Source organism: Panthera uncia, chromosome D2 (genome assembly GCF_023721935.1).
Source record: "Panthera uncia isolate 11264 chromosome D2, Puncia_PCG_1.0, whole genome shotgun sequence".
Lineage (NCBI taxonomy): Eukaryota > Metazoa > Chordata > Mammalia > Carnivora > Felidae > Panthera > Panthera uncia.
This window is the reverse complement of record NC_064818.1, coordinates 24,290,951-24,317,075: the sequence shown is the minus strand read 5'-3', so window position 1 is coordinate 24,317,075 and position 26,125 is coordinate 24,290,951.

Here is a 26,125-nt window from a genome sequence, read left to right as displayed (position 1 = left end):
TCTATGATTTATGCCCTCTCCTGGGCTTCATCTTTATGCTGTCCTTTAAAACATCCTTGTTAAGATGGTACTAGGGGTCAAATGAAACTCCAGTAAGATACTTTTGGTTCAAGACATATCATCTCTCCGACAGCATAGATTTCAAATTGTTGAAGTTCCAGCTATATTGAAAATACACTTAAAAATCCTTCCAATCACTACTGTGGATAAACTGTGGTCACAGTTTGGGTATTGATCATCAGGGTCAGCCAGAGAGTCAATCAGATGAGAAATACCTAAGTACACAGAATTTTGCTAACCATGCTAACGTATTTTAAAACTGGAACATTGCTGGCTTTTATTCATTGCCCTAAAAACAGTCTTGGGAATAGAGTAAGAAATCTGTGGTGTCATCACATTGAGAGGATACTTGCCTTCAAAAGGTAACTGTCTATTCCCTCTCACGCACCTGCTTCATCTCATAATTCCTTCCTGCTTATTCCCTCCCAATTTACAGTCAATTTACCAAAAAATTCACTCACAAGATAATATTTTTTTCAAGATGGCAGAACTGCCAAATCACATAAGCAAGACATAAAAAGGTCTGGCCCAGCAACTAGTCCCATACTGAGCCAAGAATGTACACTCACTGAATCCCGATCAGTTGACTGATTGATCTAGTGCTGGGGATCTGCCTTTCATTCCTATCCCACTGTGCTGAAAGGCTAAGCACTTGATGTTTCCCATTCAAATGATCTGGGCCTCTCTCCCCCCAGTTGTAAAGTCCAGGTGACAGCCTCTGCCTCTAACACACTCCCCAGAATTTTGCACGAACCGATGGGATCATGCCTGTGAACTATTCTGAGCCCTTCAGAAAAATCCATACCACCCACAGAAGGCCATGTGATTATGCATGCAATGGATGGCAGCGGTTCCCAAGGATAACCTCGGGAAATTGGAGAGCCAAACACACACACGAGCAAGAGTACACCAGAGGAGGTTCATGCATAATGGATTTCTGACCAGCCATGAATAATACATTGCTCAAATTTTAAAATGCAATAAGTAAACTACTAGGTGCTATTAGTGTTACGTACATAAATATTTTAAAAGCTCCATGTAAATATCCCATAGTGACTTCACTTAATTGTGATCAAAGGAACATATGTCCTCAAATCTACACTAAGCCACTGGAGGTGGTTTGGGAAAATGTAGGTCTGAATGAATTGAAGAGTAATTGCAAGCCCTTCTTAGAGAATCTCAGATCAATTGTACTTTTCTAATCTACCACTGCTTTGGATGACTGCAAAAGAAACTGACTACATTTGAATATTTTCAAAAGAAAGAAGAAAGATTACAAAAAAGAAGAGGGCTAACTATATCAATTCAGACTCTTCAGCATAGTTTATAGTACTAAAGCAAGTAGTTGAAAAGTTGAAAAATGTAGCTGTAGACCTTAGGAGAAAGGCCAGAAGTTCCTAGAGAGTAGCCATTCAGAGAATGCGAGGCGGCATCCCTCCCATAGGTCTCCAAGAAGAGACACGGGATTGATGGATTTATCTAAGGCCTTGGTATCATCATCAACTTCATACTCAGAAACTTAGTTGTTCGTGTTCCAGAGAGGATCCTCCTCCAGATTAGGTTAGGTCTCAGGCTAACAAAGCTCCCAAGAAACTACCGTACACAACCAGAATGACAACATACGATTTTTTGATGAGAAATGTAACTATTAAACAGATTGGACACATGCATTGGCCTAACCAGGACATTCTACCGTTGTTTGAAAACTCAAAATATTAGAAAGTTTCTTGATGATCTAGACTAGGGAGGTAACTTTTTTTATATAGGGCCAAAGAGTAAACATTTTAGCCTTTGTGGGCCATACAATCTGTGTTATAGCTACTCAATTACAAGCCAAGTTTGGCCTACAGGCCACAGTTGGCCGACTCTTACCTAGAACAGAGGAAGTTGATCATGTGATTTAATACTAAAGACTCAAATAGTTTTCTATAGGGATGTTACTCACTTGAAAAAATGTTCAGATGGGCCCTGGGATATTTCTGTGTTTCTTGTTTGAGATATATGCGGCTGGCAACTTCCTCTTGGAATGTTCTATTCTTTCCTTAGCAACACTAGTATTTCTTGTCTTGTAATTAAATTAACTAAGGAACACATACTTTTTTTAATCTTATAAACAAAATTTACAAACAATACAAAAAATAAGAAATAGCTATGACTTTCTTAACAATGAAATAATACCTGGACCCTTGGTAAAACCATCCATAGGAAAATATCAAAGGCCTCAAATGCAATCCAAGAAGCATTGGCTCAGTCTTCATTTAGTTTTACTGGGGCTCAGACAACTCATTTCTTCTCATTTTACTGTGGCCCAAGTGCTAAGGAAACACTTCCATGGTCTTCCTTCCCCCATATGTCACAGCAAAACACTCGTGGTCCTAAAGATGGAAGTTGGTGGATGACAGGCTACAGCAGGCTTTTATTTTGTTTTGCTTTTGGCTGCAGAAATGAGGTGACTGCTAGATCATGCCTGTCCAGACTTCCTGGGATTCAACTTCCCCTCGCACTTGGGGTCCCTGGCACCGTGCTGCTTCTCAGGTCTTCAGAGCTGCCAATGTGCTTTAACCCCTACTTCTCCGCTGCTCTAGCTCCTGTCATTGCTGAGGTGCTTTATCTGTTCCCTGAAGTCTCGCTGAGCCAAATGCAAAAAAGCTTTTTCCTTCTCTTGACATGACACCACTCTCAGCCCTGGAGTCTACAAATGAGCCACGGATGCCCTGAAATTGTATACCAGATTTTGTTTATGTAGCTGCAAAGGTACATTTTTCTCAGGAAAAGGCACACAGCTTTCCACAAATTCTCAAAGGGGTCACTGACTGCCGAAAAAATGGAACCGATGATCACATGGTAATTGATTAAAGTGGAATGCGTCCAATACAGATTTAGTTGTGCAAATCCAACTGTACACACTTAGCAGAGAGAGACATCAGGAGAGAAATCACAATTTAAATAATGCAGGCAAATCCATCTGCCTTTGTACTCAATGAGCACATAACTGAGACTGAGCCTGAGATGTGGACCTAAACCTGCAGTCCTTGATTGGGAATAAATGCTCAACGCAACTGTAATATTTCTTCTAAGACCTACAAGAAGTGCATTAAAGAACATTATTCAAGAAAGATATTCTCTCTGAGACCATGTTCACGACAGTCCGGGAAAGAGAAAAATAATATACACTTCCTCCCAGAAGCGTGTATATGCCTCCTTCCCCCTCCCTAGCCTCTTTTATTTCCTTCTCCCTTCCCACTGTCATGCTAACACCCTCCTCTTCTACCGTCTCATTAGAAATACTGCATTTGACTTGGGATGAGCACTGGGTGTTGTATGGAAACCAATTTGACAATAAATTATATTAAAAAATAATAATATTTTTTTAAAAAATACTGCCTTTGAGAGGAGCCTAGGCAGCTCAGTCAGTTAAGCATGGATTTCAGGGTCATGAGTTCAAGCCCCATGTTGGGCTTTTCTCTGGGCATGAAGCCAAATTAAAAAAAAAAAAAAATACTGGCTTTGGAAATCCATAGAAAACATTGTTCACATCACTCCTGGCTGGAATATATGCAATGGTTTTACTTTTTTCAGACTCTAGGATAAAGCTAGAGTGAACATGTTGGAAGGGGGACAAGATAGGGTAGAAAGACAGGTAGCCTAACTGTCCATGTCAGCTCAAGCTCTCCATCAGCTGCCTCATATCCTCACAGATTCACCAACACTTCCCCATACAATGGAGTTTTCACAGAACCCAAAGCATCCACTCAGGCAAAGCCCAGGGCTCCGGCAGCCCACTCAGAAATAGCACTTGAATAGTACTTGGCAGACTAGCAATGGTGAGTTTCCAGAGGGAATAACTACTTTGGAATCTCTCTTCCCAGAGCCATGTCAAGTTTTTAGAGAGAAGCCACTGATATTATTATATGTATAATTTGAAGCAGCCTAGAATCCAAATCCTTCCATCCTCAAAGCTAAATCCAGTTCTCATCTCTTCCCTGTAACCTTTCCTGAAACTTCGAGCCCAAAGTATTTCCCCCTATTCTCTGAACTCCACCAGCAGAGAAAATTGGAAGCGCACAGAAGTATTGTTCTCCAGTGAAATGGAAAATTAAACGGTGCCAGTTTAGGACAAGCCAGGGGACTACAAAGGCAAAACAATGTCCTCTACTCCCAAATTTCACTAATCCTCAAGTCTTACCTTCTGACCTGGGAAATAGAAAACTGAATAAAAGGTTAGTTGGTAAAGAAATACACACAGCCCCTGTCCGCTGCTCTGTTGATAAGACACAAGAATACTATTCCAGAGCAAAAAAAAAGGCAAGGATATAAATCTTTTTTTAAAAAAATTATAGAGAGAGATATATACATATTTTTTAAATGAGTCCCAGGAGTAAAAAGACAACAAATGTGCATGCAGAATGACAGAGGTGGTGAATCTGAATGGTCTGTGGACCTAGGAAGATACTCTCCAGCACTAGGAGAAGATACGCTGCTCCCCTAAGGGGTGGGGGTGCAAACAGGGCAGGAGCAGGCGAAGAGGTTGACATGCTGGGAGGGTCCAGCCATATAGCACAAGGCAGCCCCAACCACCCATTCCAGTGACAGAAGACTGAAACAACCAGGAACAGCACTCAGAGTCACTACAGGGGGCACAAAGTGGGCCTCACCAAAATGACCTCAGCTGTGGAAGTGGAAGACGTAAGGGCATGGCTAGACTGAGAAGGGCCCCAGAGGCAACATTAGTGAGGCCACAGAAGAGAGCGTGAGTACCCCAGCCTTCTTCCCAGATGGGGCCAGGGGAGCTCGAGGCAGAGTCTTTTGCCTATAGGATCTAGCACAATGTCTGGCTCATAGTAAATGCTTAATAAATATTCTCGAGGAAGGAGAGAGGGAGTTTGGCTGATGGAGCTCAAAATCAAATGGTGTCAGTGGTCATGACGGTTACCCATAAGCCTCCCACACCTGCCTCAGACCTAGAAATGCCTGTTACACTGCCACAGAAACACAGATAATCACAGGACCCAAGGAATTATACCTGGGGAAATAAATAGCAAAACAATCAATAAATACCTTCTCAGTATGTGTAGTCATTAAAGCCAAAAAGCTATGCTAACCCAACCTGATGTGGAAAATTCAGGCATAATAAACAGCGGGGAAATCGAGGATCTTTGAATCAGCCCATGATGACTCATGTGTTTTTTAGGAAAAATCTCTCTCCATCCGGGGGATAGTCAGCCTGTTTGCAAGCAGTCTTTTCAAGACTCTTAGACCGGGAAGAGAAGCATGCATTGAACTGTGTCACATGAGTCACCTGAGTGGGTTGTTTTCTTTTTTTCCAGTGGGAGGCTTTCAAATGCTAAAACCAATCCATTAGTGTTTACAAGGCGAAAGGATAGGAAGTTCTATAAAGAGCTAATCACCTCCCCTGCACCACCACAAACACTTCACTCCTCTCACCCCTGCCCCAGAGAGCATTAGGCTGGTATGTATCTTTTCAGACCTTTATCCTCATTTATCTAAATACACTCATGCATGTGTATACATATCTAAGGTTTAGTCACTTGATTGTCCCTCAGTAGACTCATACTCTTAATAGGAAACCCGCTTTTTTCACCAAACAATAGGTCATAAGCAACCTTACAGTGCAGACTACAATCCTTTGTCTTTTCTCCTAATTATGTATGTGCCACATATGAAGACACAGTTTTACACAAATGGTATCATAGCATGTACGTTGTGGTATACAACCCTGCTTAGCATTTGTTCCTTTGTTTTTAAATCCTTGCCTCTTCCTTTTTGTCTTTTCCCTCACCCCACCACCAGTCACAAAGATATTCCCTGCTCTCCCATGGTTCAAGGAGAAATACTTAGTGGGTGGAAAGTGGGCTTTCATGTCCAGTTTGCCTCTTTTGCTTCACTCTTGGAACTAAAGGCCAGGTCCAAAGGGCGCCTGTCAGGCACGGACAAAGTCACACGCACTCTCTGATCCTGTGAGTTGTGAAGACCTGGGTCACTGCCCACATCAGCGGGGACAGACCTGTGCACAAAGAACTCAAGGTCGAGGTCAAGTTCAGTAGAGTAGTCCAGCATTAGCGTTAGGACACACTCGGGTTCCAAATGAAGCTGGACGCCAACTGATGCGATGTAACCAATAAGGCACCATCAAAAGGAAGGCATTCCATGCACGGAGAGGGCCTGTGATCTCCAATAAAAAGGAAAGGTTATTGGCCCCAAATAATGAAAGGTCTGTTTAAAAGGCATGTCGGGGAGGTTCCCAGACCACAGCCTTCTTTCACCACTTTTGACCACAAGAATGAGAGGAGAAATGATAAAGTAATGCCAATTGTAGTTCAAAAATAAAGATCCAATTTACTCATTACTTAGTGCAATTATTTCCTTACCATTAATATACCTTGAAAAGTAATTTGAATTGCACAGAACATTTTTTCCAAGTCTCTGCTGCCACCCACAGTTTGAGGTGGGAACCGTGAGACAAAATCCTCCGCAGCATGCATGAAAACTGTGCTCTAAATTGACTTGTATGTGTATTGTTATACTCTGTATGTACAGTTCTTAATATATGATTACTTATCTTTACACACACACACGGCCATCTGGTAGGTGATGGATAAACAGGGTAACACTTGAATTCCATTAAACTCACTCCAGGTTTGGCCCTTTTCCCACACCAAGGGAATCAGTATCATCAAAATCGGACTTGTCATTTAATTAAGCCTGGGCATTAATAGCCCCGTGGCCTAAAGAGACATCTCGGTGCCTCACTGAACGGGTTTGGACTGTCAGGGTCAAGAGACAGTATTTGGGATGGAGATGCTGTGAATGAGAGCACATTACAAAGCCTTCCGCCTAGAATGAAAACGTTGCAATATTCTTCCAATTGTGGAGGGAGATTCTTTTCAGTTGAAGGCCATACAGAGATCAAACACTCCCAATAATTCATGAGGGGGTATCATTACCACCATTGTCCAGATGAGAAACGGAAACTCCAACAAATGAATTTGTCACTTCTCCAAAGTCTTCCACCAACTAGCAACCAGCATTCATGTAGAGCTTTACAACCTGCTTTCCTATTTTAAACATAATAATAGCAGTGTTTTAAATTCAGTCAAAAGATAAAAGAATACCCAAAAAGAATTCCTCTTTTCCTGTTGCGGGAGTCTTGACTCTCAGACCCTTAACCCTCTGATAGCAGGTTTCACGTGAACTAGGTTCTGGCAACTCCAACAACGGCCTGTGAATTCCATCTCGGTGACTGAGTGAGCTAAACCCAGCCACCCCCATCAGTCCCCTTCTGCCACTCCCAAATCATTCAGAGAAAGAAAGACTTGTTACCACTAGTTTGGGAAATAAACAGTGTCAGCCTGACATCAATAGAAAATATTCCAGGGCCCCAGTCTCTAAATTAATGGGAAGTCCAATCTTCCCCCTGGGCTTTCCAGCCCCTAAGGCTGTTTGCTAGTATTCTAGACCTAGTCCTGATTGTTCTTGCCACTTCAGCTGGAGCAGGAACCCAACAAGAGAAGACTCCTTTATGACCATGGCCACTGGGGATGCTGGTCGCACAAGACACGGGCTCCCAGCGGGCTGTCACTGCCAGTTCCCTCTACCAGCACCTGCAGGAAGGGGCGGCTTCACCAGGCAAGCAGTTCTCTGCCCATGACCAAAGCTACTGTCATCACTTTGACCTCGAGGAAGAAAACAATAATGTTTCCTGTTTACTTCACTCCAAGTACGGCATTGATCCTACGCCTTAGTTACCAACAGGACAAACAGAATGATACACACAGAGAATATTTAATAACTATTGCAGAGATGCAGGCCCATCTTGGAATCCCTCATTTGACTTTCCTTAGAGGCAACTCACTCAGCAACCTCTGAAACGCTCCTGGAGAAGTTTCTTCTCACCCTTGTCTAAAGAACCAATGTTACCCCTCTTTGGGATGCCTAACAGTGAGAATTTCTGTTCTTTTGGGTCCAGTCCTAACTCCACCAAAGGGTATGAGGACAAGGGTGACGGCAGCTAATGTCAGTTAAGACCCCTATGAGACAATCACACAATAGTCTCATTGCAATTCTTTGCCGAAGATGGGGTTATTTGGTCTTAAATGGCATCCTCTATGGGACACTTGTATCCCAGGCTTGGAAGCAATATGCCAACTCAGGCCAGACACTTTCCAGCCTGTCACCTCCAAGGTTTCAAAAAAAAAAACACAGAGTCCAAACTGACCCTGGCCACCAGGTTTCACTGCACATCCTTAGCAGGAGAAACCACACAGTGATGGACAGTTCCGGGACAGGCTCAACACGGAGACTCCAGAGCCAGTCCCCCTGGGTCCAGATTCTGGCATCCACCTTCCCAGCTCTTTATGACTTTAGAAAAATTACTTCACCTGTCTGTGGCTATCAGTACACTCAGCTGCTGAGTGGAGAAAAGAATGTGACTCACAGGGTAGCTCTGAAGATTGAAATCCTTTCATACACCTCTTTCTAGAACCATGCCCAATGCATAGAAAGCAATCTATGAATGTTAGTTATTATTATTATCACCCAAAGGCAGCAAATTGAAAAAAATAAAAAATAAATTAAAAAAAAAAGAGCTAAAACTAAGCATGGGAAATTCAGGGCAGGGAAAAAAAACCCACAGAATGATATTGACTGAAATAATTTCCTGCCTTACAGTCACGTAACCCTTTTGCATTAGCCAAGGTTACAAGCAGGGCAGGCTGAAGACAGTTCTGCGGGAGGCCGGTGCCCACAGAAGTTGTGGAAATTGTCTCCGGCCCTGAGGAACTTAGCCTGCCACATTTCAAGCGCTGAGGTTCATTGTCATTTTTTTCTTTAAGTTAAACTTTTAAATTGGTCCATGTCACGTTAACCTAAGTCAAAACCTCTACTTTAAAGTTCAGAATTCAATTAGCAGGAACAAGTAATTACTTTTACCTCACTGGCAGGCAATATTCTTTAGGGAGAGGAAGTTCATACTTCACCTCTGGCAACAGTTCCAAGATCTGCTGCCGCCGACATGACTCCCACACAACCGACCAGATGGCCAGACCGAGCCCGGCCTGGACCCTAGCTGCTGCCACCTAAACACATCTCATTGGGGAACAAAAACCTAGATCTGTTATCCCAAGCTCTGGTAAGAGCCCCCCTTAAAATGCTGGCTGGCAAAACACGCAGAGTTTCTTGCTAGCAACCTCGTTGAAACCCTCAGAGACAGCCGCTCATTAAACGTTCCTATTGATAAGTCCACGTGTGTGTGTGCATGTGTGTACAGATGGTTGTGTTTGACAGCCGAGCCCTGGGACCGCGCAGTGTGTTGCAAGTGCAGCAGACCTGGAGTTAGGGGTCCTGAGTGTGAGTCCTGACTCTGCCACTCACTAACAGTGCAACGTGAAGTGATTCACGTCATTTATGGGAGGCTTGACTACCCCCACGTGCAAGCTCCCTCCCGGGTGTGCTCCCTCCCGGGTGTGCTCAGTGATTAAATGAGATCTTGTGTGTGAGAAGACTCGGAGAAGCATAAGGCGTGTATTCTAGTATTTTGTAGGGTCAGTCCCAAACAAATCTCTACAAGAGTAACTTTTTAAACTCTACCTACTCCCTGACTCTGACATAGGCACCATACCGCATGCTTTTTCATAACAAGTCATGCTTTTCATCTCCACAGGCCCAGCGTCTAGCACAGTAATTGAGACATGGTGAGAGTCGAACACAAGTTTACTGAATGAATGAAATGGCAAACAATTGTTCAGAAACAAGTCACCGGGGCAGATGCCCGACAATTACGTGCCTTTTCCCAAATCTTGATTTGGCATCAACGAAGGCCTCAGCCTGAAAAGTATTGACAGGATGTGGGTAAGTGGAGCCTGTTGTTTTTAAAGAGGCGAGGCACAGAAATGTACAAAATGGACTTTGTATTTAAGTCATGTTTTAACATAGCAGAGTACCTGAAAGCAATGGGGACAATAAAAAAAAGAATTTCTTGATTGTGTTTAATGTCAATTTTAAATATTATGGGGACTCACAACCCAAGGCAAACTAACTCCCTTAAAGGATAGAAACTGAGACTCAGAGAGGTCAAGTGCTCATCTAACATCTCCCAACCAGATGTCTACACTGATGTTAGCTCTACCAGACATCAGGACCTTGGACTCTGTGTCAGTGCTCTGGATCTTAGGGGCGCACTAGGGTGACTTCAAATTCAGGCTGCCACACAGCAGCAGCAAACTATCCTGACTTTCCCCTGCTCAGAGCAGCTAGAGACTCCTGGCAGCAGAAAGGTTCAAATGCCCTCGGCCTTAAGCTACCAAGAAGGGAGTCGGGCAGCAACGGAGGGGCCCCAGCCCCTGGGGCAGAGGCAGTGTGGGATTTGTCTATAGTCCTAAGCCCAGACAATCCTAGGTATGTGGCAGTCGCATGGCCACAGAGCATACCCCTGGCCATCCCACCCCTGATATTCATTGCCTTGGCTTCTGTTCCAGCTCCCAGAAACTTGGTCCTGACCAGTCCCATGTCCCCAAGAGATCAGGTGAGCTGTTCTCGGAGCACACACAGCACCGGGGATGTCGTGGTTCTCCGTGGGCCCCACACCAGGTCCCTGGCCGTCACAGGAGCCAGATGAGTCTGGGCATCCTACTATGAGGACTGGAATCCAAGTGTCTTGCCTCTTCATAGGGACTTTCTGGCAGCTCAGTGCAGGGCTTCTCAAGCGTGGCAGCACAACACCCAATCACATGACAATCACACGTCTGATAGGGGAGTCCTAGAGCAAAGGCTCTGACTAAATCTGCTTAGGGTGCAGCCAGGGGATCAGAAGTCTCAAAATCTCCCCCCAGGGTTATTCTAATAAGCATCCAGGGACACAAACGACCGAATTCAATGGGCTCCACACACTCCCCTCTAGCACTTGTTTAAACTGTAGATTCCTCAGGGACTAGAGAGCACAGTTCCGTAAGCTAAGACTGGGGCTGGGAAACACATGTATTTTTGACTAGCACAAGCCCCTGAGGCAGGCACGGGGCACATACACACTAGTGAAAGTCTTGATTAAACCAAGGGGCAGAGATGGAACTATTGGTAATACCGTCTTTACCAAGAAAAGGAAAATCTAGGTCAGTCCATCAGCTAAAGAGCACCTAACTGTCTGCAGAACATTTCATTTGTGCAAGGGCCCACAGGCTATGGACCTGTTTCCTGAATTAAATATTTGTTACTTTTGTTTAAAAGCTAAATTTCTGGAGTAGCTCTACATATGACGACAGCAAGTCCGTACTTAAACACCGTTAAAGCTCTAATCCAGTCTTGTGCCGAAATGTCCGTCTCGGCACCGTTGCTTCCGGATTCCCAAGGAGAGGGAGTCCCTTTACAGCACTGTCATTGTCAGATCCAGATCGCTCGGGGCACCTGCTGCAGGAAGCAGATAGGCCTCAGTTCCTCCTCTTGCAAGGCGGTGCTATAGTCAAGGGGAAAATCTCAATTTCAAAGTAATTGGGGAGGAAACCCTCTTGGTGCAGAATACGTGCAAGAGAGATCATTGGGGGAAAATGAAGAAGAAGAAGAAGAAGAAGAAGAAGAAGAAGCTGCCGAATGTCCCTGGCTAACAAGGGGCCTCATTTGGTGTAAAGCAATTGGCTAAATCTGTCTCTATATTTCCTAGTAATATGATAAATGTAAGGAGAAGCGAATTTGTCCTGGTATTCCACAATGTGATAAATGACAGGAAACGTAATTGTGCAATGCCAATAGCACCAGAAAATTGCAAATCTCCAAATGAAATGTTCCTTTCAATCACATAATCAAGTGACTGACAGGGCATTCGAGATATTACCTAAATTATAGCTAATTTCCTGTAGCAGCTTTCTGCACCTTGCTCTGCCGCACTGGGAAAAAGGTAGGCAGAAACAAAAGTCATTAATTGCATAAAAAGGAGCTGCAACGGCCTGGTTCCTTCCCTGATGCTTCCTGACAGCATTAATTCAGCACACTGCACACCTTTGGTCATGGACGTTGCGTGGCCCTCCCCAAGCAGAAACGGAAAACCGGGAGGGGGCTCCTGATCACCATGGAGACCGAGGTCGGGTTTGGGGATGTTTGTTACCTTGAGAGAGAGTAAGAGACAGTGGTGTAACTAGAAATTCTGGGCTCCTGATCAAAACTGTCAGAAACAAACCCACTATTCCTTGTTCCTTTTAAAATACAGAAATCTCGGGGGGCCAGGGTGGCTCAGTCGCTTAAGTGTCCAACTTCCTTCAGCTTGGGTTCGTGAGTTCAAGCCCCTGACAGCTCAGAGCCAGGAACCGCTTTGGATTCTGTGTCTCCTTCTCTCTCTGCCCCTTCCCTACTCGAGCGCTCTCTCTCTCTCTCTTTCAAAAATAAATAAACACTTTAAAAATAATAAAATAAAATACAGAAATCTCCTATGAGGTAGAGGAGCTCTCAAGCGATACCTAAACCTATGGGTAAAAATTTTTATATTGGGAAATGCATCACAAAATCCTTTTGTACTTTGACTGAAGGAAGCAAAACCCAACTTGGGTTGGCTGAGGCATAAAATGGGAGTTTATTTTAAGGATACAGAAATGTTTCAGACTCCCCAATGGCAAAGAAGCAGTGGGGTCTCTGGCACCCAGAGAGAAATTGTGCATCATTTTTACTCTCTGATTCTTTTTACACATCTGTTTCTTTCCTATTTCTTAGAAAACCAACACTTTCTGCTCCCCGGTTATTATCTGGCTGGAAGAACATGGCTGCTCTCATATCTTGGGTTTTTAAGTTAGTCCCTCAGACAATGGAGACTGATGCCCTCATGCCCATCTCCAAATTCCCAGGGCAGAGATTCAGAGTGGCCCAAGTTAGGTCAAGTGCTCACTGCTAATCCGGTTCCTTATTTTCAAGAAGGTTTCGGGTTGCATTATATAAACATGACAGACAGAGACCCATCCCTGTGAGTGGAGAGCTGGGGCTGGCAGCTGAGGGGGTCAGTTTAAGCTGGGAAAACACTGTCATAAGGCAACTGCTACACAATTATCATGTCATCTGAGTCTCACAACAACCCTCTGAGGTCGGTAGGAAACTCAATTGTTAATTATGCTTATTTAATAGATAAGGAAATTGAGGTTCAAAGAGGGAGCTGGTAAATATTAGAGCCCTAGCTTGAATCTAGGTCTGCTGCCTCCAAATGTTGTGTGGAAAGAAAACAAACACAGGCAATTTTCTGTCCTATTTTGCCTGTATATTTTATTTTGTTTATTGCACTTTTCCTGCCCAGAGCATATCCCAGTTCCTTCCTTCAACCAATTTTTTATTACATACATGCTCTATGCAAGGTATTATGCTAAACCTTATGGGGAATATGGGGCCTGTCCTCAAGATGCTTAGAATCTATCACATCAGACATTTAACAAACTTATCTGCCAAGACTCCAGGCACTAGGGCTACCACATATCACAACTCCAGTGGGCACCACTCACATTTGAGTCTGGAGAATGCCGCCCGTTAGAATGCCGCCCGTGAATGGTATGAAGTCCACCAATGGCCACAGCTAAACACGCTTGTTCTTTCCACATGCCTTTTAGCAGCCGGTTAATTTCCTACAACCTGGAGTCCAGCTGATTTGTAACGTTAGCATTTTCCAGATCCTGGAAGGTCTCTAATACTAAGAATCCCTGCATTAATTTGCTCAGGCTACCGTAACAAAATACCACAGACCGGGTAGCTTATAAACAACAGAAATTTATTTCTCAAAGCTCTGGAGGCTGGGAAGTCCAAGATCAAGGCACCAGCATGATCACGTTCTGGTGAGAGTCCTCTTCATGGTTCCCAAGGAGGAACCTTCTTGCTGTGTCCTCACATGGTGAGAAGAGCTGGGGATCTCTCTTTTGTAAGTCACTAATCCCATTCAGGAGGGTTTCACCCTCAGGACCTAATCACCTCCCAAAGGCCCTACCTCCTAATACTGTTGCCTTTGGTGGGGGTTAGGATTTTAACATATGAATTTGGGGAGCACAAACATTAAGACCACAGCAATCCCTTACTGAAGTGACTGAAGTAGCTGGATTTCTGGGGCGGGGGCAGGGGGGTGGGGCGTGAGGGTGGAAAGGAAGGTGCAGGGAATGACTTGAACTAAATAGGTGCGAGTCTCAGCTGTGATGTCTATATTGAGTTCTGGGCAATTCAAAGCCCTGGGGACACCTCCAGTCTTCCAGAAAGTGCCTAAACAGTAACTCCTCCTCTGGGGAGAAACCAGCCTGGGTTGATTGAGACAACCATCTAGGGTTGTGAAAAGGGTGAAAAATAAGAATTGTCAGAGGATTACATGCAGGTCTAGGGACTAAAGGAAGCAGAGGCAGAGCCAGAGGGAGGGCACAGAGTCACAAAAGACAAATACTCCACAGGGCTGGAAGGTGGGGCCCGCACTCTGGGCTGGTAGGGAAAGGAAACAGACAAGGGCACTTCAACTTTTCCTTCTTCTCCTGGTGACTTGTGGTCTGACCACTGATGTTTCAGTCTAGCATAAGCAGACGGATCCTTGTGTTGGCACATCTTTCTCCAAAGCCTTTTTCTCATTGTCTTAATAACCATCATCTCAATAAGTTACCTTAGGGAAAATTGTCAAAAAAGCACTGCCTGTGGGTAAGAAGCTCTAGAGAGCATTTGTCCCAGAAATTCCCCCACCCTGTGATAATCCAAACAGACACTAATCAAGTCTAACAAATCATTTCCAAGGTCACAAGGGATTAGCTGTTTATTTTTTCTACTACATGTTGAAAATCTGACTACAATATGTACCTCTTCCATGTACCACCTGTTCTACCAGGATCACACTAAAGTACCAAGGCATGAAAGAGTCCCTTTAACATTACACTTGAATTTGAAATCAAACATGCCTGCAGAGACAGTCAAGGAGGACCTGTCTTCATTAAGCAATGCACAACAGCAAATCTCTCATTTTATAGTTTTCCCATGAAAAACAGAAAACTGCAGGCACTTAACTCAGGCCCCAAAGTGCACAGCTAAGGAACACCTGGCAACATGAATAAATTGCAAAATGTATCTGTTTTCCTTAAAAAAATTTTTTTTCATTAGATAGTGCACTTCCAAATGTGCTGCTGATAGCGACTGCCTTGCTAAAGACCAACAGAGCTCATTACCAGGCAATGCAAGAGCCCAAGGGAAGTGAATGAATTGGTTTTTCAAACCATTGACAGACTCCAGAAAGTCTGCAATGTTTGCTATTTTAAAATTAAACATCTGGTTGAAAGATCTGTTATTTTATGATTTTTATAACAATTCAGAAGTCACGTTTAATTTCGTTCTTTCTCCGTCAGAGATTCAAGCAACTTCACTTGTGATCACAATAGTTCCACAAGCCTTGGGCTCAGAAAAAAGAAAAAAAGAAAAAAAAAAGTCCCCTTAGAATATCCATGGTCAGTTCAGCCCTTACCTTCCTCCTAGGAAGCAAAACAAACCAGCTATATGGTTTGCCTTCCAACAGTCTGTGGCAGTTGAGCGTGACTGTGGGTTTATAGTGCCTCCAAAGATTAAAAACAATCCCACTTAAAATGTTCAAATCAAATTCACAAGCAACCTAATGAGCTGTGAATGTAAATGTAAATGCTTTCCTAAGCGAGCACCCATAAAAGAATTATGTGCCCTAAGTAATTATGTGCAGATGCCGACTCTCAGGAGTTCAGTTTGGGACGTTCCTCAACCATGGGGGGTCCTATGTTTATCCCTTAGTGTGAGCGCCAATATTAAGAAAAGGCACATCTCTTCCAGAGGAGAATGTGAGCTGCAACTTGTTCAATGTGTGAACCCCTTCACATTCCTGGTTCCCGGCAGGGTCCCTGCCTTTACCATTCCATGTGGGACTCTTCCATGGAGAAAGTAGTTCATTTGGGCGGGCAAAGTTGAACCTCGGAGCATGGCTCCCACAGAGTTGGACAGAGCTGGAAACAGAGAACACCTATGTTTCAGGGTCACATGATAATGATGGGAAATAGTATCCACAACAGGAAAATTGTAATGTCATCAGAGTTCCCAGCTCCAGACTCCACACCCAACTCCCGTGGATTCCCACTGGGATGCCACACAGCCAGCCCTCTGCTCTCTTTACTAAGCAAGCAAGGACTTTCTGTCTCTGTTTACACTTCTATGAAAACCCATCCTCCTTAGCCATGTCTCCTGGACACAGCTGCCTTTGTCAAATCTTTTAACTTTGTTTTTAATGTTAATTTATTTAGTATTTGTTTGTTTGTTATGGGGCAGGGGCAGAAAGAGGGGGAGAGAGAGAATCCCAAGCAGGCTCCACGCTGTCAGGGAAGAACCCAATACGGGGCTTGATCTCATGAACCATGAGGTCATGACCTGAGCCAAAATCAAGAGTCAGAGGCTTAACCAACTGAGCCACCAGGCACCTCACAAATCTTTTAACTTTGATCAAATAATTAATGCTTAGCTCAATCAAAATAATTTCATCTTTTCAGCCAGTTTGCAGGGAAAATTAGAGGGCAGGGTGAAAAAGGGACTTAATTATTCCTTAAGTCAGTCTACTCCTCAACTTGTCCTAAAGATTGATAAGACTTGGACCCTTTAGGACTGGGTGAAAAATGATGTTGATCTTCCTCTTTACTGGAGATCCTCCTACTCGCCCAAGTTTAATGAACTTCCAGCTGTAACTGCAGAAGACCTACTTCCTACCTACTAAATCAATCAGATTTACCCAAGGGTCACTGGCTTTTTTTGTATGTTTACTGCCAATGGACATCCCTTCCTGCTAATCTCTCTAATTTCTCACCACCAATCTCTCCTTATTCCAAGGCATTCAGATAAAATCTCACTTGTTCATCAGACCAATCATCAAGATATTCCTTTGGCATTGAATTCAATTCCTTTGTGACAAGATTTTTTTTTAACGTTTATTTATTTTTGAGAAAGAGAGTGCGAGTGGAGGAGAGGCAAAGAGAGAGCAGGACACAGGATCCGAAGCTGACTCCAGGCTCTGCGCTGTCACCACAGAGCCTGACATGGGGCTCTAACTCACCAACCTTTAGACCATGAGCTGAGCTGAAGTTGGATTCCCAACCGACTAAGCCACCCAGGCACACCTGTGACAAGGATCTATATGTGTTCGCTGGATCATGCTACTCCGGAAGCTTCAAGTGGTTATTTCACTTGAAACACACACACACACACACACACACACACACACACACATACACCACAACACAGACAGAGGCCCCAAATTTCAGCCTCCTCCACCAGAATTGTGATTATAATCATAATGAGGAATTCCCATCATGCCCTACTATTAGCTCATTTTCTACAGGGCATTGGAATATTGCTATTCTTCCTCCGTGGGAGAAGTTTAGTGTATGAGCCATCATCCTAGCTATTTGAATGGTAAATTAACCCTAGGGACTTTCAAAAATTGCTATTCAAATTCTTAAAACAGCTCTTCTTCTTTCAGAATAGTTTTGATCATTGAAATAGAGCTTACCTATCTGCTGAAAAACCCTTAGCGCCTCCCTCTTATGGCATTCCAAATAAAGTCCAAATCCTTAAATCTGTAGCTAAGGTGCTATAAAATCTAATTCCTATCTAATCTACCTTTCCAGTATTCCCTGCTTTCATTCCTCCCCCGCATGAATCCTTTCATCCAATGACTGATCTACATCCCACAGAGACACGTTTCCATTCCTTCCTTTGTTGAACAACAATTTATTCCTGTCTCCGCACCTTTGCTTGTATTTGCCCTCCCAACAGAATATCTTCTCCAAACCATTCTACTTTCACTTAAAACTCAGCTCAGGGCACGCAAGTGGCTCAGTTGGCTAAGTGTCTGACTTTGGCTCAGGTCATGATCTCACAGTGCTTAGGGTTCTCTGTCTTCCTCTCGCTGCCCCTCCCTCGCTCGCGCATGCCGAGATTTCTCTCTCTCTCTCTCTCTCTCTCAAATATAAACTCAGTTAAAAAAAAAAACACGTCAGCTCAGGTCTCACTTCCCCTGGAGCTTTCTCAAACACATCAGTCCACGATGCTCATTTTACTAATTAAATCAGCGTGCTACATCATACCAAGAGTTAGAAAACAGAGGACTAAGCTCTGCCCCTTGCCAGCCGTGTGAACAAAGGCAATTCACTTACCTTCTCTGAGCCTAAATTCTCTTCATCTAATACAAAGGGTTTTAAATGATCTCAAAGGGCCATTCCGGTTCCAATATCAATAAAGTCTTTGCACCTTTATAATAAACTCCCAGTTATCCATCCATGAGTAAAAGTGCCAGATTTGGCAAATAAAAATATAGGACCCCCAGCATGCTCCGTGCAATATTTGGGGCATTGTTATGCTAAAAAAATTGCTCTTTGTTTATCTAAAATTCAAATTTACCTGCATATCCTATATTTTATCTGGCAATCCTATGCATAAGTCCATGTTTTTTAATCACCAATTCCTTTCAGCTATCTGGAGACGGGGGCTTCTGACATAGTGCCCCTAAAGTTTCTGACAAAGTGCCATGCACAGTGTATGCTCACAAGTACCTTGTGATAAATGGACACCAACTCCCTCAAACTAAAGCTAACTGAGTGAGCATAAGCTCATAAAAAGTGCTTCACCCTCTTCTCAAATTAATTTAAAAAAAAAAAACTATTCCTCTCCAACTGCCTTAGTCCCACCTGCTGCTGCCTTACCTTACTTAAGACGCCCCATGAACGTGCCTATAATGTAGCTCAGTAACCAGTCCACATAAATCCTTTACTGCTTACCCTTCCCTCCAGCCATATATACACAGGGAGCAAAAGCACTTTCTTTATTACTCGTGCTCAGTGTGTTTATGAGACGCTATATCTCTGGCTACTGTATAATACTCCTCATCCTCACTCCCATGTTCCTCTCCTCACTTAGTCAAATGGCATGCCCTATTTCTCCTTCCCATAGAAATTAGCACCTCTCTCCTTCTCTGTGGAAGGAAGAATATCTTTGCTTTGTTCTGTCAGGAGAGAAAGCTTTTTATGTCTTGAAATTAAGTCTTGTGGGACCTCTGTCTATGTAAAATAGAAAGAAGATGGAAACAGTGCATCAGAAGACTGGTGGGCGCTGGGTGACAAACAGAAGCTAGACTGTTAAGAGCCCAGAGCAGGAGTCAGGAGGTAGGAGTTAACTTTAGCTCCGCCCCAACCCCATTACCTCAGTTTCCCTTTCTGAGCATGAGAAAGCCCAGCCTGAGAATTTGCAAGGCCCCTTCAGTTTTCACGTTCTATGGCTTTAAGCAAGATTTACGTGGAGGCCAACTGAGGATTTAAACTCAACCGGAGGAAGTGAGATAAATACACCATTTATAGCAAATCGCTCTGATGTATAATGAACACTGCTTCCTCTACAAATGTAATGGAAAAGTGCTGCAGAGTCACCCAAATCACTTATTTACCTCGGCAACAGCACTGCACAGAGGAGCAGAGACTCTAATTGTATTTTATTTCCCTCTTGTTTTGATCCAAGGCTGAGGTGTGGCAATTAGAAAGACACAGAAATAAGAAAAAGAGACTTAAGCAGATAAAAGAGTAAACTCACTTACTTGGTGGTAGCCATTGATGTTTCCCTTCAACTTTATATTTGCTGGTGTCAGCTGGCCTCCCAGACAAGTCATTTCCCAAGAGTTAGACCAACATGCCTTGCATCCCAACAGGGATGTCACAGGACAGAAATCCCAGACAAGGAGGTGAACATAATTGGAAAAGTGCTAATCAAAAAGTAGTTATCAAAATTTTCTTGGGGCTCCTGGGTGGCTCAGTCGGTTAAGCGGCCGACTTCGGCTCAGGTCATGATCTCGTGGTCCGTGAGTTCTAGCCCCGCGTCGGGCTCTGTGCTGACAGCTCAGAGCCTGGAGCCTGCTTCAGATTCTGTGTCTCCCTCTCTCTGACCCTCCCCTGTTCATGCTGTGTCTCTCCCTGTCTCAAAAATAAATAAGCGTTAAAAAAAAAATTAAAAAAAAACAAAATTTTCTCTGGCTCTACCAATGGAGAGAATTTTAAAAGAATCAGGACACTGTCCTGCATCCGAAAAAAAAAAAAAATCAGGAAAGAATCCATGTGCACATTTAAGGTAAGGACACATGTAGTCAAAATAATTGGATGAGTGGTGGAAAATTCAGCCTACTACCCAAGTATCGGGCCGAATAAACTCAAAACTTCTCATAACATATAGATGTAGTACAGAATTTTTCCACTTTTTCCTTGGGTGCTCTGGGAGGGACCACGTTAATGAAACAGCACTTGGCAAACTCTCACAGATATTAGGGTTTCCAAATAAGCATTTTATGAAGTGAGAATCAATAGGATCTCACAGCTCTCCAGAGAAGTTGTAGGTCATCATCAGCTAAATATGTACTGCAATTGTTTTCCCCACTGAGCATTTGGTAAATACATTCAATTCTCTTGCAGTTATAATGCCATCATTAAATGCCAGACAGGGACCTCTGGGAGCCATATTGTCTACCCCTTTACCCCCAGGAAAGCTCACACTTAACTGTTTACAATAACAGTCATGTCGAATCCTAGCCTAAATGATCCCTCAGGAAAGAAACACAAATTCTCAGAAATATTGGCATAAAAGTACTACGTGGACTCTGGGGTCACTTGCACGGATATATTTCTTAGTGTACACGTGCTCACTATATTCCAGAGTTCCGTTATAGCTAAGGACCCCCTTGGTCCCTTGGAGGACCATAGTCCCCACCTTACCAGGTTATTCTACTCAGATTTTGGATCTCAGATCAAATGCCCCTCCTTCAGGAAAATCTTTCCTAACTCCCTGAGCAAGGGTTGGCAAACTACAGCCTGTGGACCAAATGAAGCCCACAACCTATTTTGTACAGACCACAAACTAAAAACAGTTTTGCATTTTTAAGTGGTTGAAAAGAAAATTCAAACAAAGACTACTATTTTATGACTTATAATCCTTACATGAGAATCAAATCTCAATGTCCATAATAAAGTTTTATTGGAACATAGCACGCTCCTTTGTTTGCGTGTCGTCTAAGACCTCTTTCATACTGCAACAGCAGAATTGCACATAGTTAGATCAAAGGCCATTTGGCCCTCAAAACCAAAAAAAAAAAAAAAATTACCACCTAGCCCCTTACAGAAAAAAAGTTACCAATCCCTACCCTCGACTCTATGCTTTCGCAGCACAACACACATTTTTGTATCTATGAAACTTACCTCATATGAAAATTTCACACGTCATTGATCACTTCCTTAATAGCTGTCTCTTCACTAGATGGTGAGCTCCCTGAAAGGAAAGCCTATGGCTCTCTTTTCTCACCATTTAGCTCAGAATCTGACACACAGTAGATGTTAACTACCTATGTGTTAATGCATGAATAAGTCAATAACTCCTGAAAGTGATATTCCACAAAGCTCAACTTGGGAAATGCTACTCTAAGTACGTATCCTCCAACTAGGAGGCAGAGTAAAGAAACAGACTCTGCTCACAGAATATTTCTGCAAACTGATATTATGGAGGGGCTAAAATTAGCAAAAGAAAGGCTTTTTTGTCTTGAGGCTGCTCCGCCCTGGAGAATCTGAAGGAACTACAGCCAAACTCATTAGAGACCTATAGGAATCATTCAGAGAATTTCAAGGGGTTTGGAACTATCCAGGAGAAAGCTGGATCCCTTGGGGCAGCTGAGGGATAGAAAGTGTATGTAAGAAGAGGAAGGGGGCATGAGAAAGATGAGACCACCAGACCCCCTTCTGAGGTACAATCTATTAGGACTAAAGGGGACTCAGTGAGACAAAAAGAGTTGTGCTTCCTCTGGACACCACAGGTTTTGCCCAATAGTGAAATTGTTCTATGGGCTAACAGTGTGCATTGTAGCCTGTCTAGACATAGCAGTCCTCAAGGAAGAGCTACGTGATTTCCTTCACGTTCTGGAAACTGACCTCTGACTCCTTTCCCGTTTTGATCCAAAATCACTACTTTCCTCATCAGACACTATTTATGAAGTTTAATGGACTTCAGCATTACCAAGAGCTCAGAGACTTGTGTCAGCAAGACGTTGTTTCCCTGAGTTTCCGACCAGCTGCACTGGGTAGTTATCTGCTGGCCTGTCTTCATGATTATAAATGAGAAGACAGTCCTTCCAAGGAAGCATAGAGTAAAACCACCAGACCTTTCCTGGTTTCAAGAGAATCAGCTCCATCTGTAGTTCTTCAACAAAAGAGTATTTCTCTTCACTAATTTACTATTCAACAAAACTTTAGTGAGTAACTACTACATACCAGACACTACTAAGCAAAATCATCCCTGACATGGAAGAGTTCACAGTATAGTTGAGAAAGCAGACCTTAACCAGACAACTGCACAAATTGACAAATATATCCAAATTCTGAGGAAAACTATGAAGGAAAACTACAGGGCACCATGACCGTGTGTGATAGGGGGCATGACTTAATTGGGAGGTCATGGAGAATTTCTAAAAGATGTGACATTAGAACTACTACTTAAATCATTTTCTCGAGCACCGGCTCCCCAGAAACGGTCTTGAGCCCTCAATCCTAGATTTCACCTAGAAATCTTCTATCATTGATGCATTCCAAACCAACTAATCCAGAACTAAAAGTAACTACTAAGGCAGACGGGCAACAATGCCCTAAGTCACTAATGTTAAGAATCGGGCCCTCTGTGGGGCGCCTGGATGGCTCAGTTGGTTGAGCATCCGGCTTCGGCTCAGGTCACGATCTCACGGTTTGTGAGTTCAAGCCCCGCGTTGGGCTCTGTGCTGACAGCTCAGAGCCTGGAGCCTGTTTCAGATTCTGTGTCTCCCTCTCTCTCTGCTCCTCCCCCACTCATGCTCTGTCTCTCTCACACACTCTCAAAAACAAACATTAAAAAAAAAAAAGAATTGGGCCCTCTGTCACAGGGTGCCATGGCCAGACTGATAGGTAGAAATGTTCCCAGGTTTCTTGTAAACTTACTAGGGTCCTTATGATCCCAATTTTATAGATGGAAAGATCAAGGAAGAAAGAGGACAGGTCTCAGTAAAGGAACCCTCCTTCTGAAAAGATCACAGAGATGAGCTATTTGCTCTAGAGCCATTTTGGCTGAATCAAAAGGAAATCAATCGGTGGATTAGGTACCTCCTCATGTAAGGTATTAGCCAACAAAGAGGTATTCATTTGGTTTATCTGGAGCTCCCTCTGTGCATAGAGCCTTCCTCTGAGCATTAAGGGAGGAACAGGTGTGTATTTTAAGAAAGATCCTTTTTTAAGTCAACAGAATAAAACAGAGAGAAAATTATAAGGGATCAGGGAGGACAGGACTCTCCATTCCAATAGGTCACCAAGAATTAAGGGAACCACATGCTTGGTGTTGGACTGTGCCATATGGAAAGCCAAAAGTAAGTGCAAGCTGTCAGGGAATTTGATCTGTTTGAGAGAATATAGCACAGACACACAGACACACACACTGATCACTACAGCTAAGTGGATGAGACAGAAATCAGAAACGCCATAGGAGAGCACAGAAAGGTACAAAAAGGTTCAGAAAAGTCTTCATGACAGCGGTTGACTTTTACTGAGCGTCTACTATGCATGTACCAACACTCACACTAAGCCGTAACTCCTGCTTAAGACACTGTGCTAAGTGCTTTAACACGTTATCTCACAGGGGTCATGGGGAGGTGCTGAAGAAATTAGACTTGAGAAATAAAGCAATTTGGCCAAGGTTTCTTAGCTAGCATGTAGCAGAGCAGCAAACAGAACCTGAGGTCCCTTCTTAACCTATAAAAGACCCTTCATATCTGTAGATTTGCAACAAAGAGACTAGGATGTGCCTGGTTTTCATGCCTCTCTCAAGACACCAAGCCTTCTTCACCTCATTTAGCATTGTAACTGTTATCAATAAAGGTATTTTCAGGTCAACACCTGGATTCAGTCTGAACTATCTGACACCATGGCCTGTGCTGTGTTATTTATGCTATTCTGTCTTTACAAAATGGAGAGAGAACAATTAATACTTAGGTAGAAGAACAAAGGGAAGACTTTTTTTTTTAACTTATTCCATGTCTGGAACTGTTCTCAGTGCTTGAGATATGATATATGAACAAGTCTACCAAAGTTCCTTTTCTCACAGAGCTTACAATTCTGCTGAGAGAGAAAATAAATATATATAAATACATAATTAAATTACATAAATAAAGCAAGGACACCTCAGTGCATGATACATGCTAGATGAGTAATGCTGGATAAGGGAATAATGAGTGTCAGGGGCGGGACGTTTAAATAGTGTAGAAATGTAAGCAGAACATGTATAGAAAGGCTTGCTTATAGGAAGGGACAATTGCATTGTGTGCTCAAGACAGTAAGGAAGTCATGTAGATGCTGAGAGGTCATTCCAGACAAAAGGAGTATCAACTGTTGGTATTTTAACCCCATTATCGCCTTTTGGAAATTAAGGATGATCTCCCTCCAGCTCTTGGAACTGGGAGAAGTCCCTGGCTGAAGGCCCTGGAAAGTTCCTTTTGAAGAGAAGCCATGTCTTTGTGACTCTAGGTAAATTGGATTGTCACTATTCTCCAGACTTGACAGGAGGAATTCCTTATGTGCTTCAGATATCCAAGGCAGCCTTGAAGGTTCTTTCTGCATTCCTCCCGAGTCACTTCATATTTGGGGAATTCTTGTACAGGAGCTCCCTGTAGAGAGATTTGGGGGTTTTGTTTTTTGTTTTTTGTTTTTTGTTTGGCTTAGTTATCTCTTTGAGAATCTTATTCTCTCCCCAAACCTCCAAAAAACAAAACAAAACAAAACAAAACAAAAAAAAACATGTGCCCTAAGAATTATGCATAACATTACAGAAGGCAATTCCTTTAAACATATCTGTGAATGCCTCCCAGGTCTCTACACCTTAAGTTAAGAACCCGTATCAGAGAGCTTCGTTTGAGGGTCACTCTTTGAGGGTCACTCGGCTATTCCTACTCCCAGCAATAAAGCCCTGCATGATCTACAAAGCCATCATCCTTCACTAAATGGCATTCCTTGAGGGCAGGGGCTGTGCTTCATTTATCCTTATATTCCAAGTGACCAGCAGGAGACTAAAAGCCACCTTGAATTAGTGAAACACAGAAAGGAACAGTTATAGGTTCACATAGCCAAGCCAAAAAAAAATTTACAAATAGGGCTGGAATTAGTAACTACCAGAATTGGGCCCTTAAATATTTTCTTCTTTCATGTCTCTCTGTCTCTCTCTCTGTCTCTCTCTCTCTCTCTCCACACACACACGCACGCACACACGTCTTTGGATGTTTTTTTCCACATTCCAGCTTTATTGTCCTTAGGTCACCTGTCCCCACAGGATAAAAATATGGCCACAGGCAGCTCTGGGCTTGTATCTTAACAACTTATATCCAGAGGCAAAAAAGGAAGCTTGGCTTCCAGCTTCTGTTTGAAAAATGACAGTTAAGGATTTTTCTTCACCCAGTTTGAGTCACCAAGCTCTGTGACAAGAGAGATGGGAGATGATGCACTATGATTGGCTAGTCACCCATGAGGTGTGACTGCAAAAGAGAAGAGATTTGTGTCCTTAACGTAGAGATACTGTCCCTAGAGGAAGGAGGGTAGTGGATTGATGCTTAGCAGACAAAAGCAATCACTTTCTCAAATAAAAATAATGTTAGTAAAACCTAACTATCTTCTACTATGTTCTAGACGTTGTGGTTAAGTATGTTTCATGGATTATCTCATTCATCTTTCTACAAGTAATAGTTGACCAGGTAGCATGAGGCCACATGATGAGCAAGCTTGAAATCCAGGCTAAGGAATTTAATAACATATGGTAAGAAGTGGAGAACGAGTAAGGATCCTGAGGGACAAAGTTACATGACAAAAGTAGCATTTAAGGGTGGTTAGTGCAGTAGTTTTCCATTTCTGTCTCCAGTTTCCAGTGATCTGATTGGCGGCGAGGGAGGCAGTGCACAAACCCTGAGTTTTTAAACTCTGGATAGGATTGGAGAATTTTCCTACCAAAGAGTTCTCTATGTCTTTATGCCCAAGTTCCC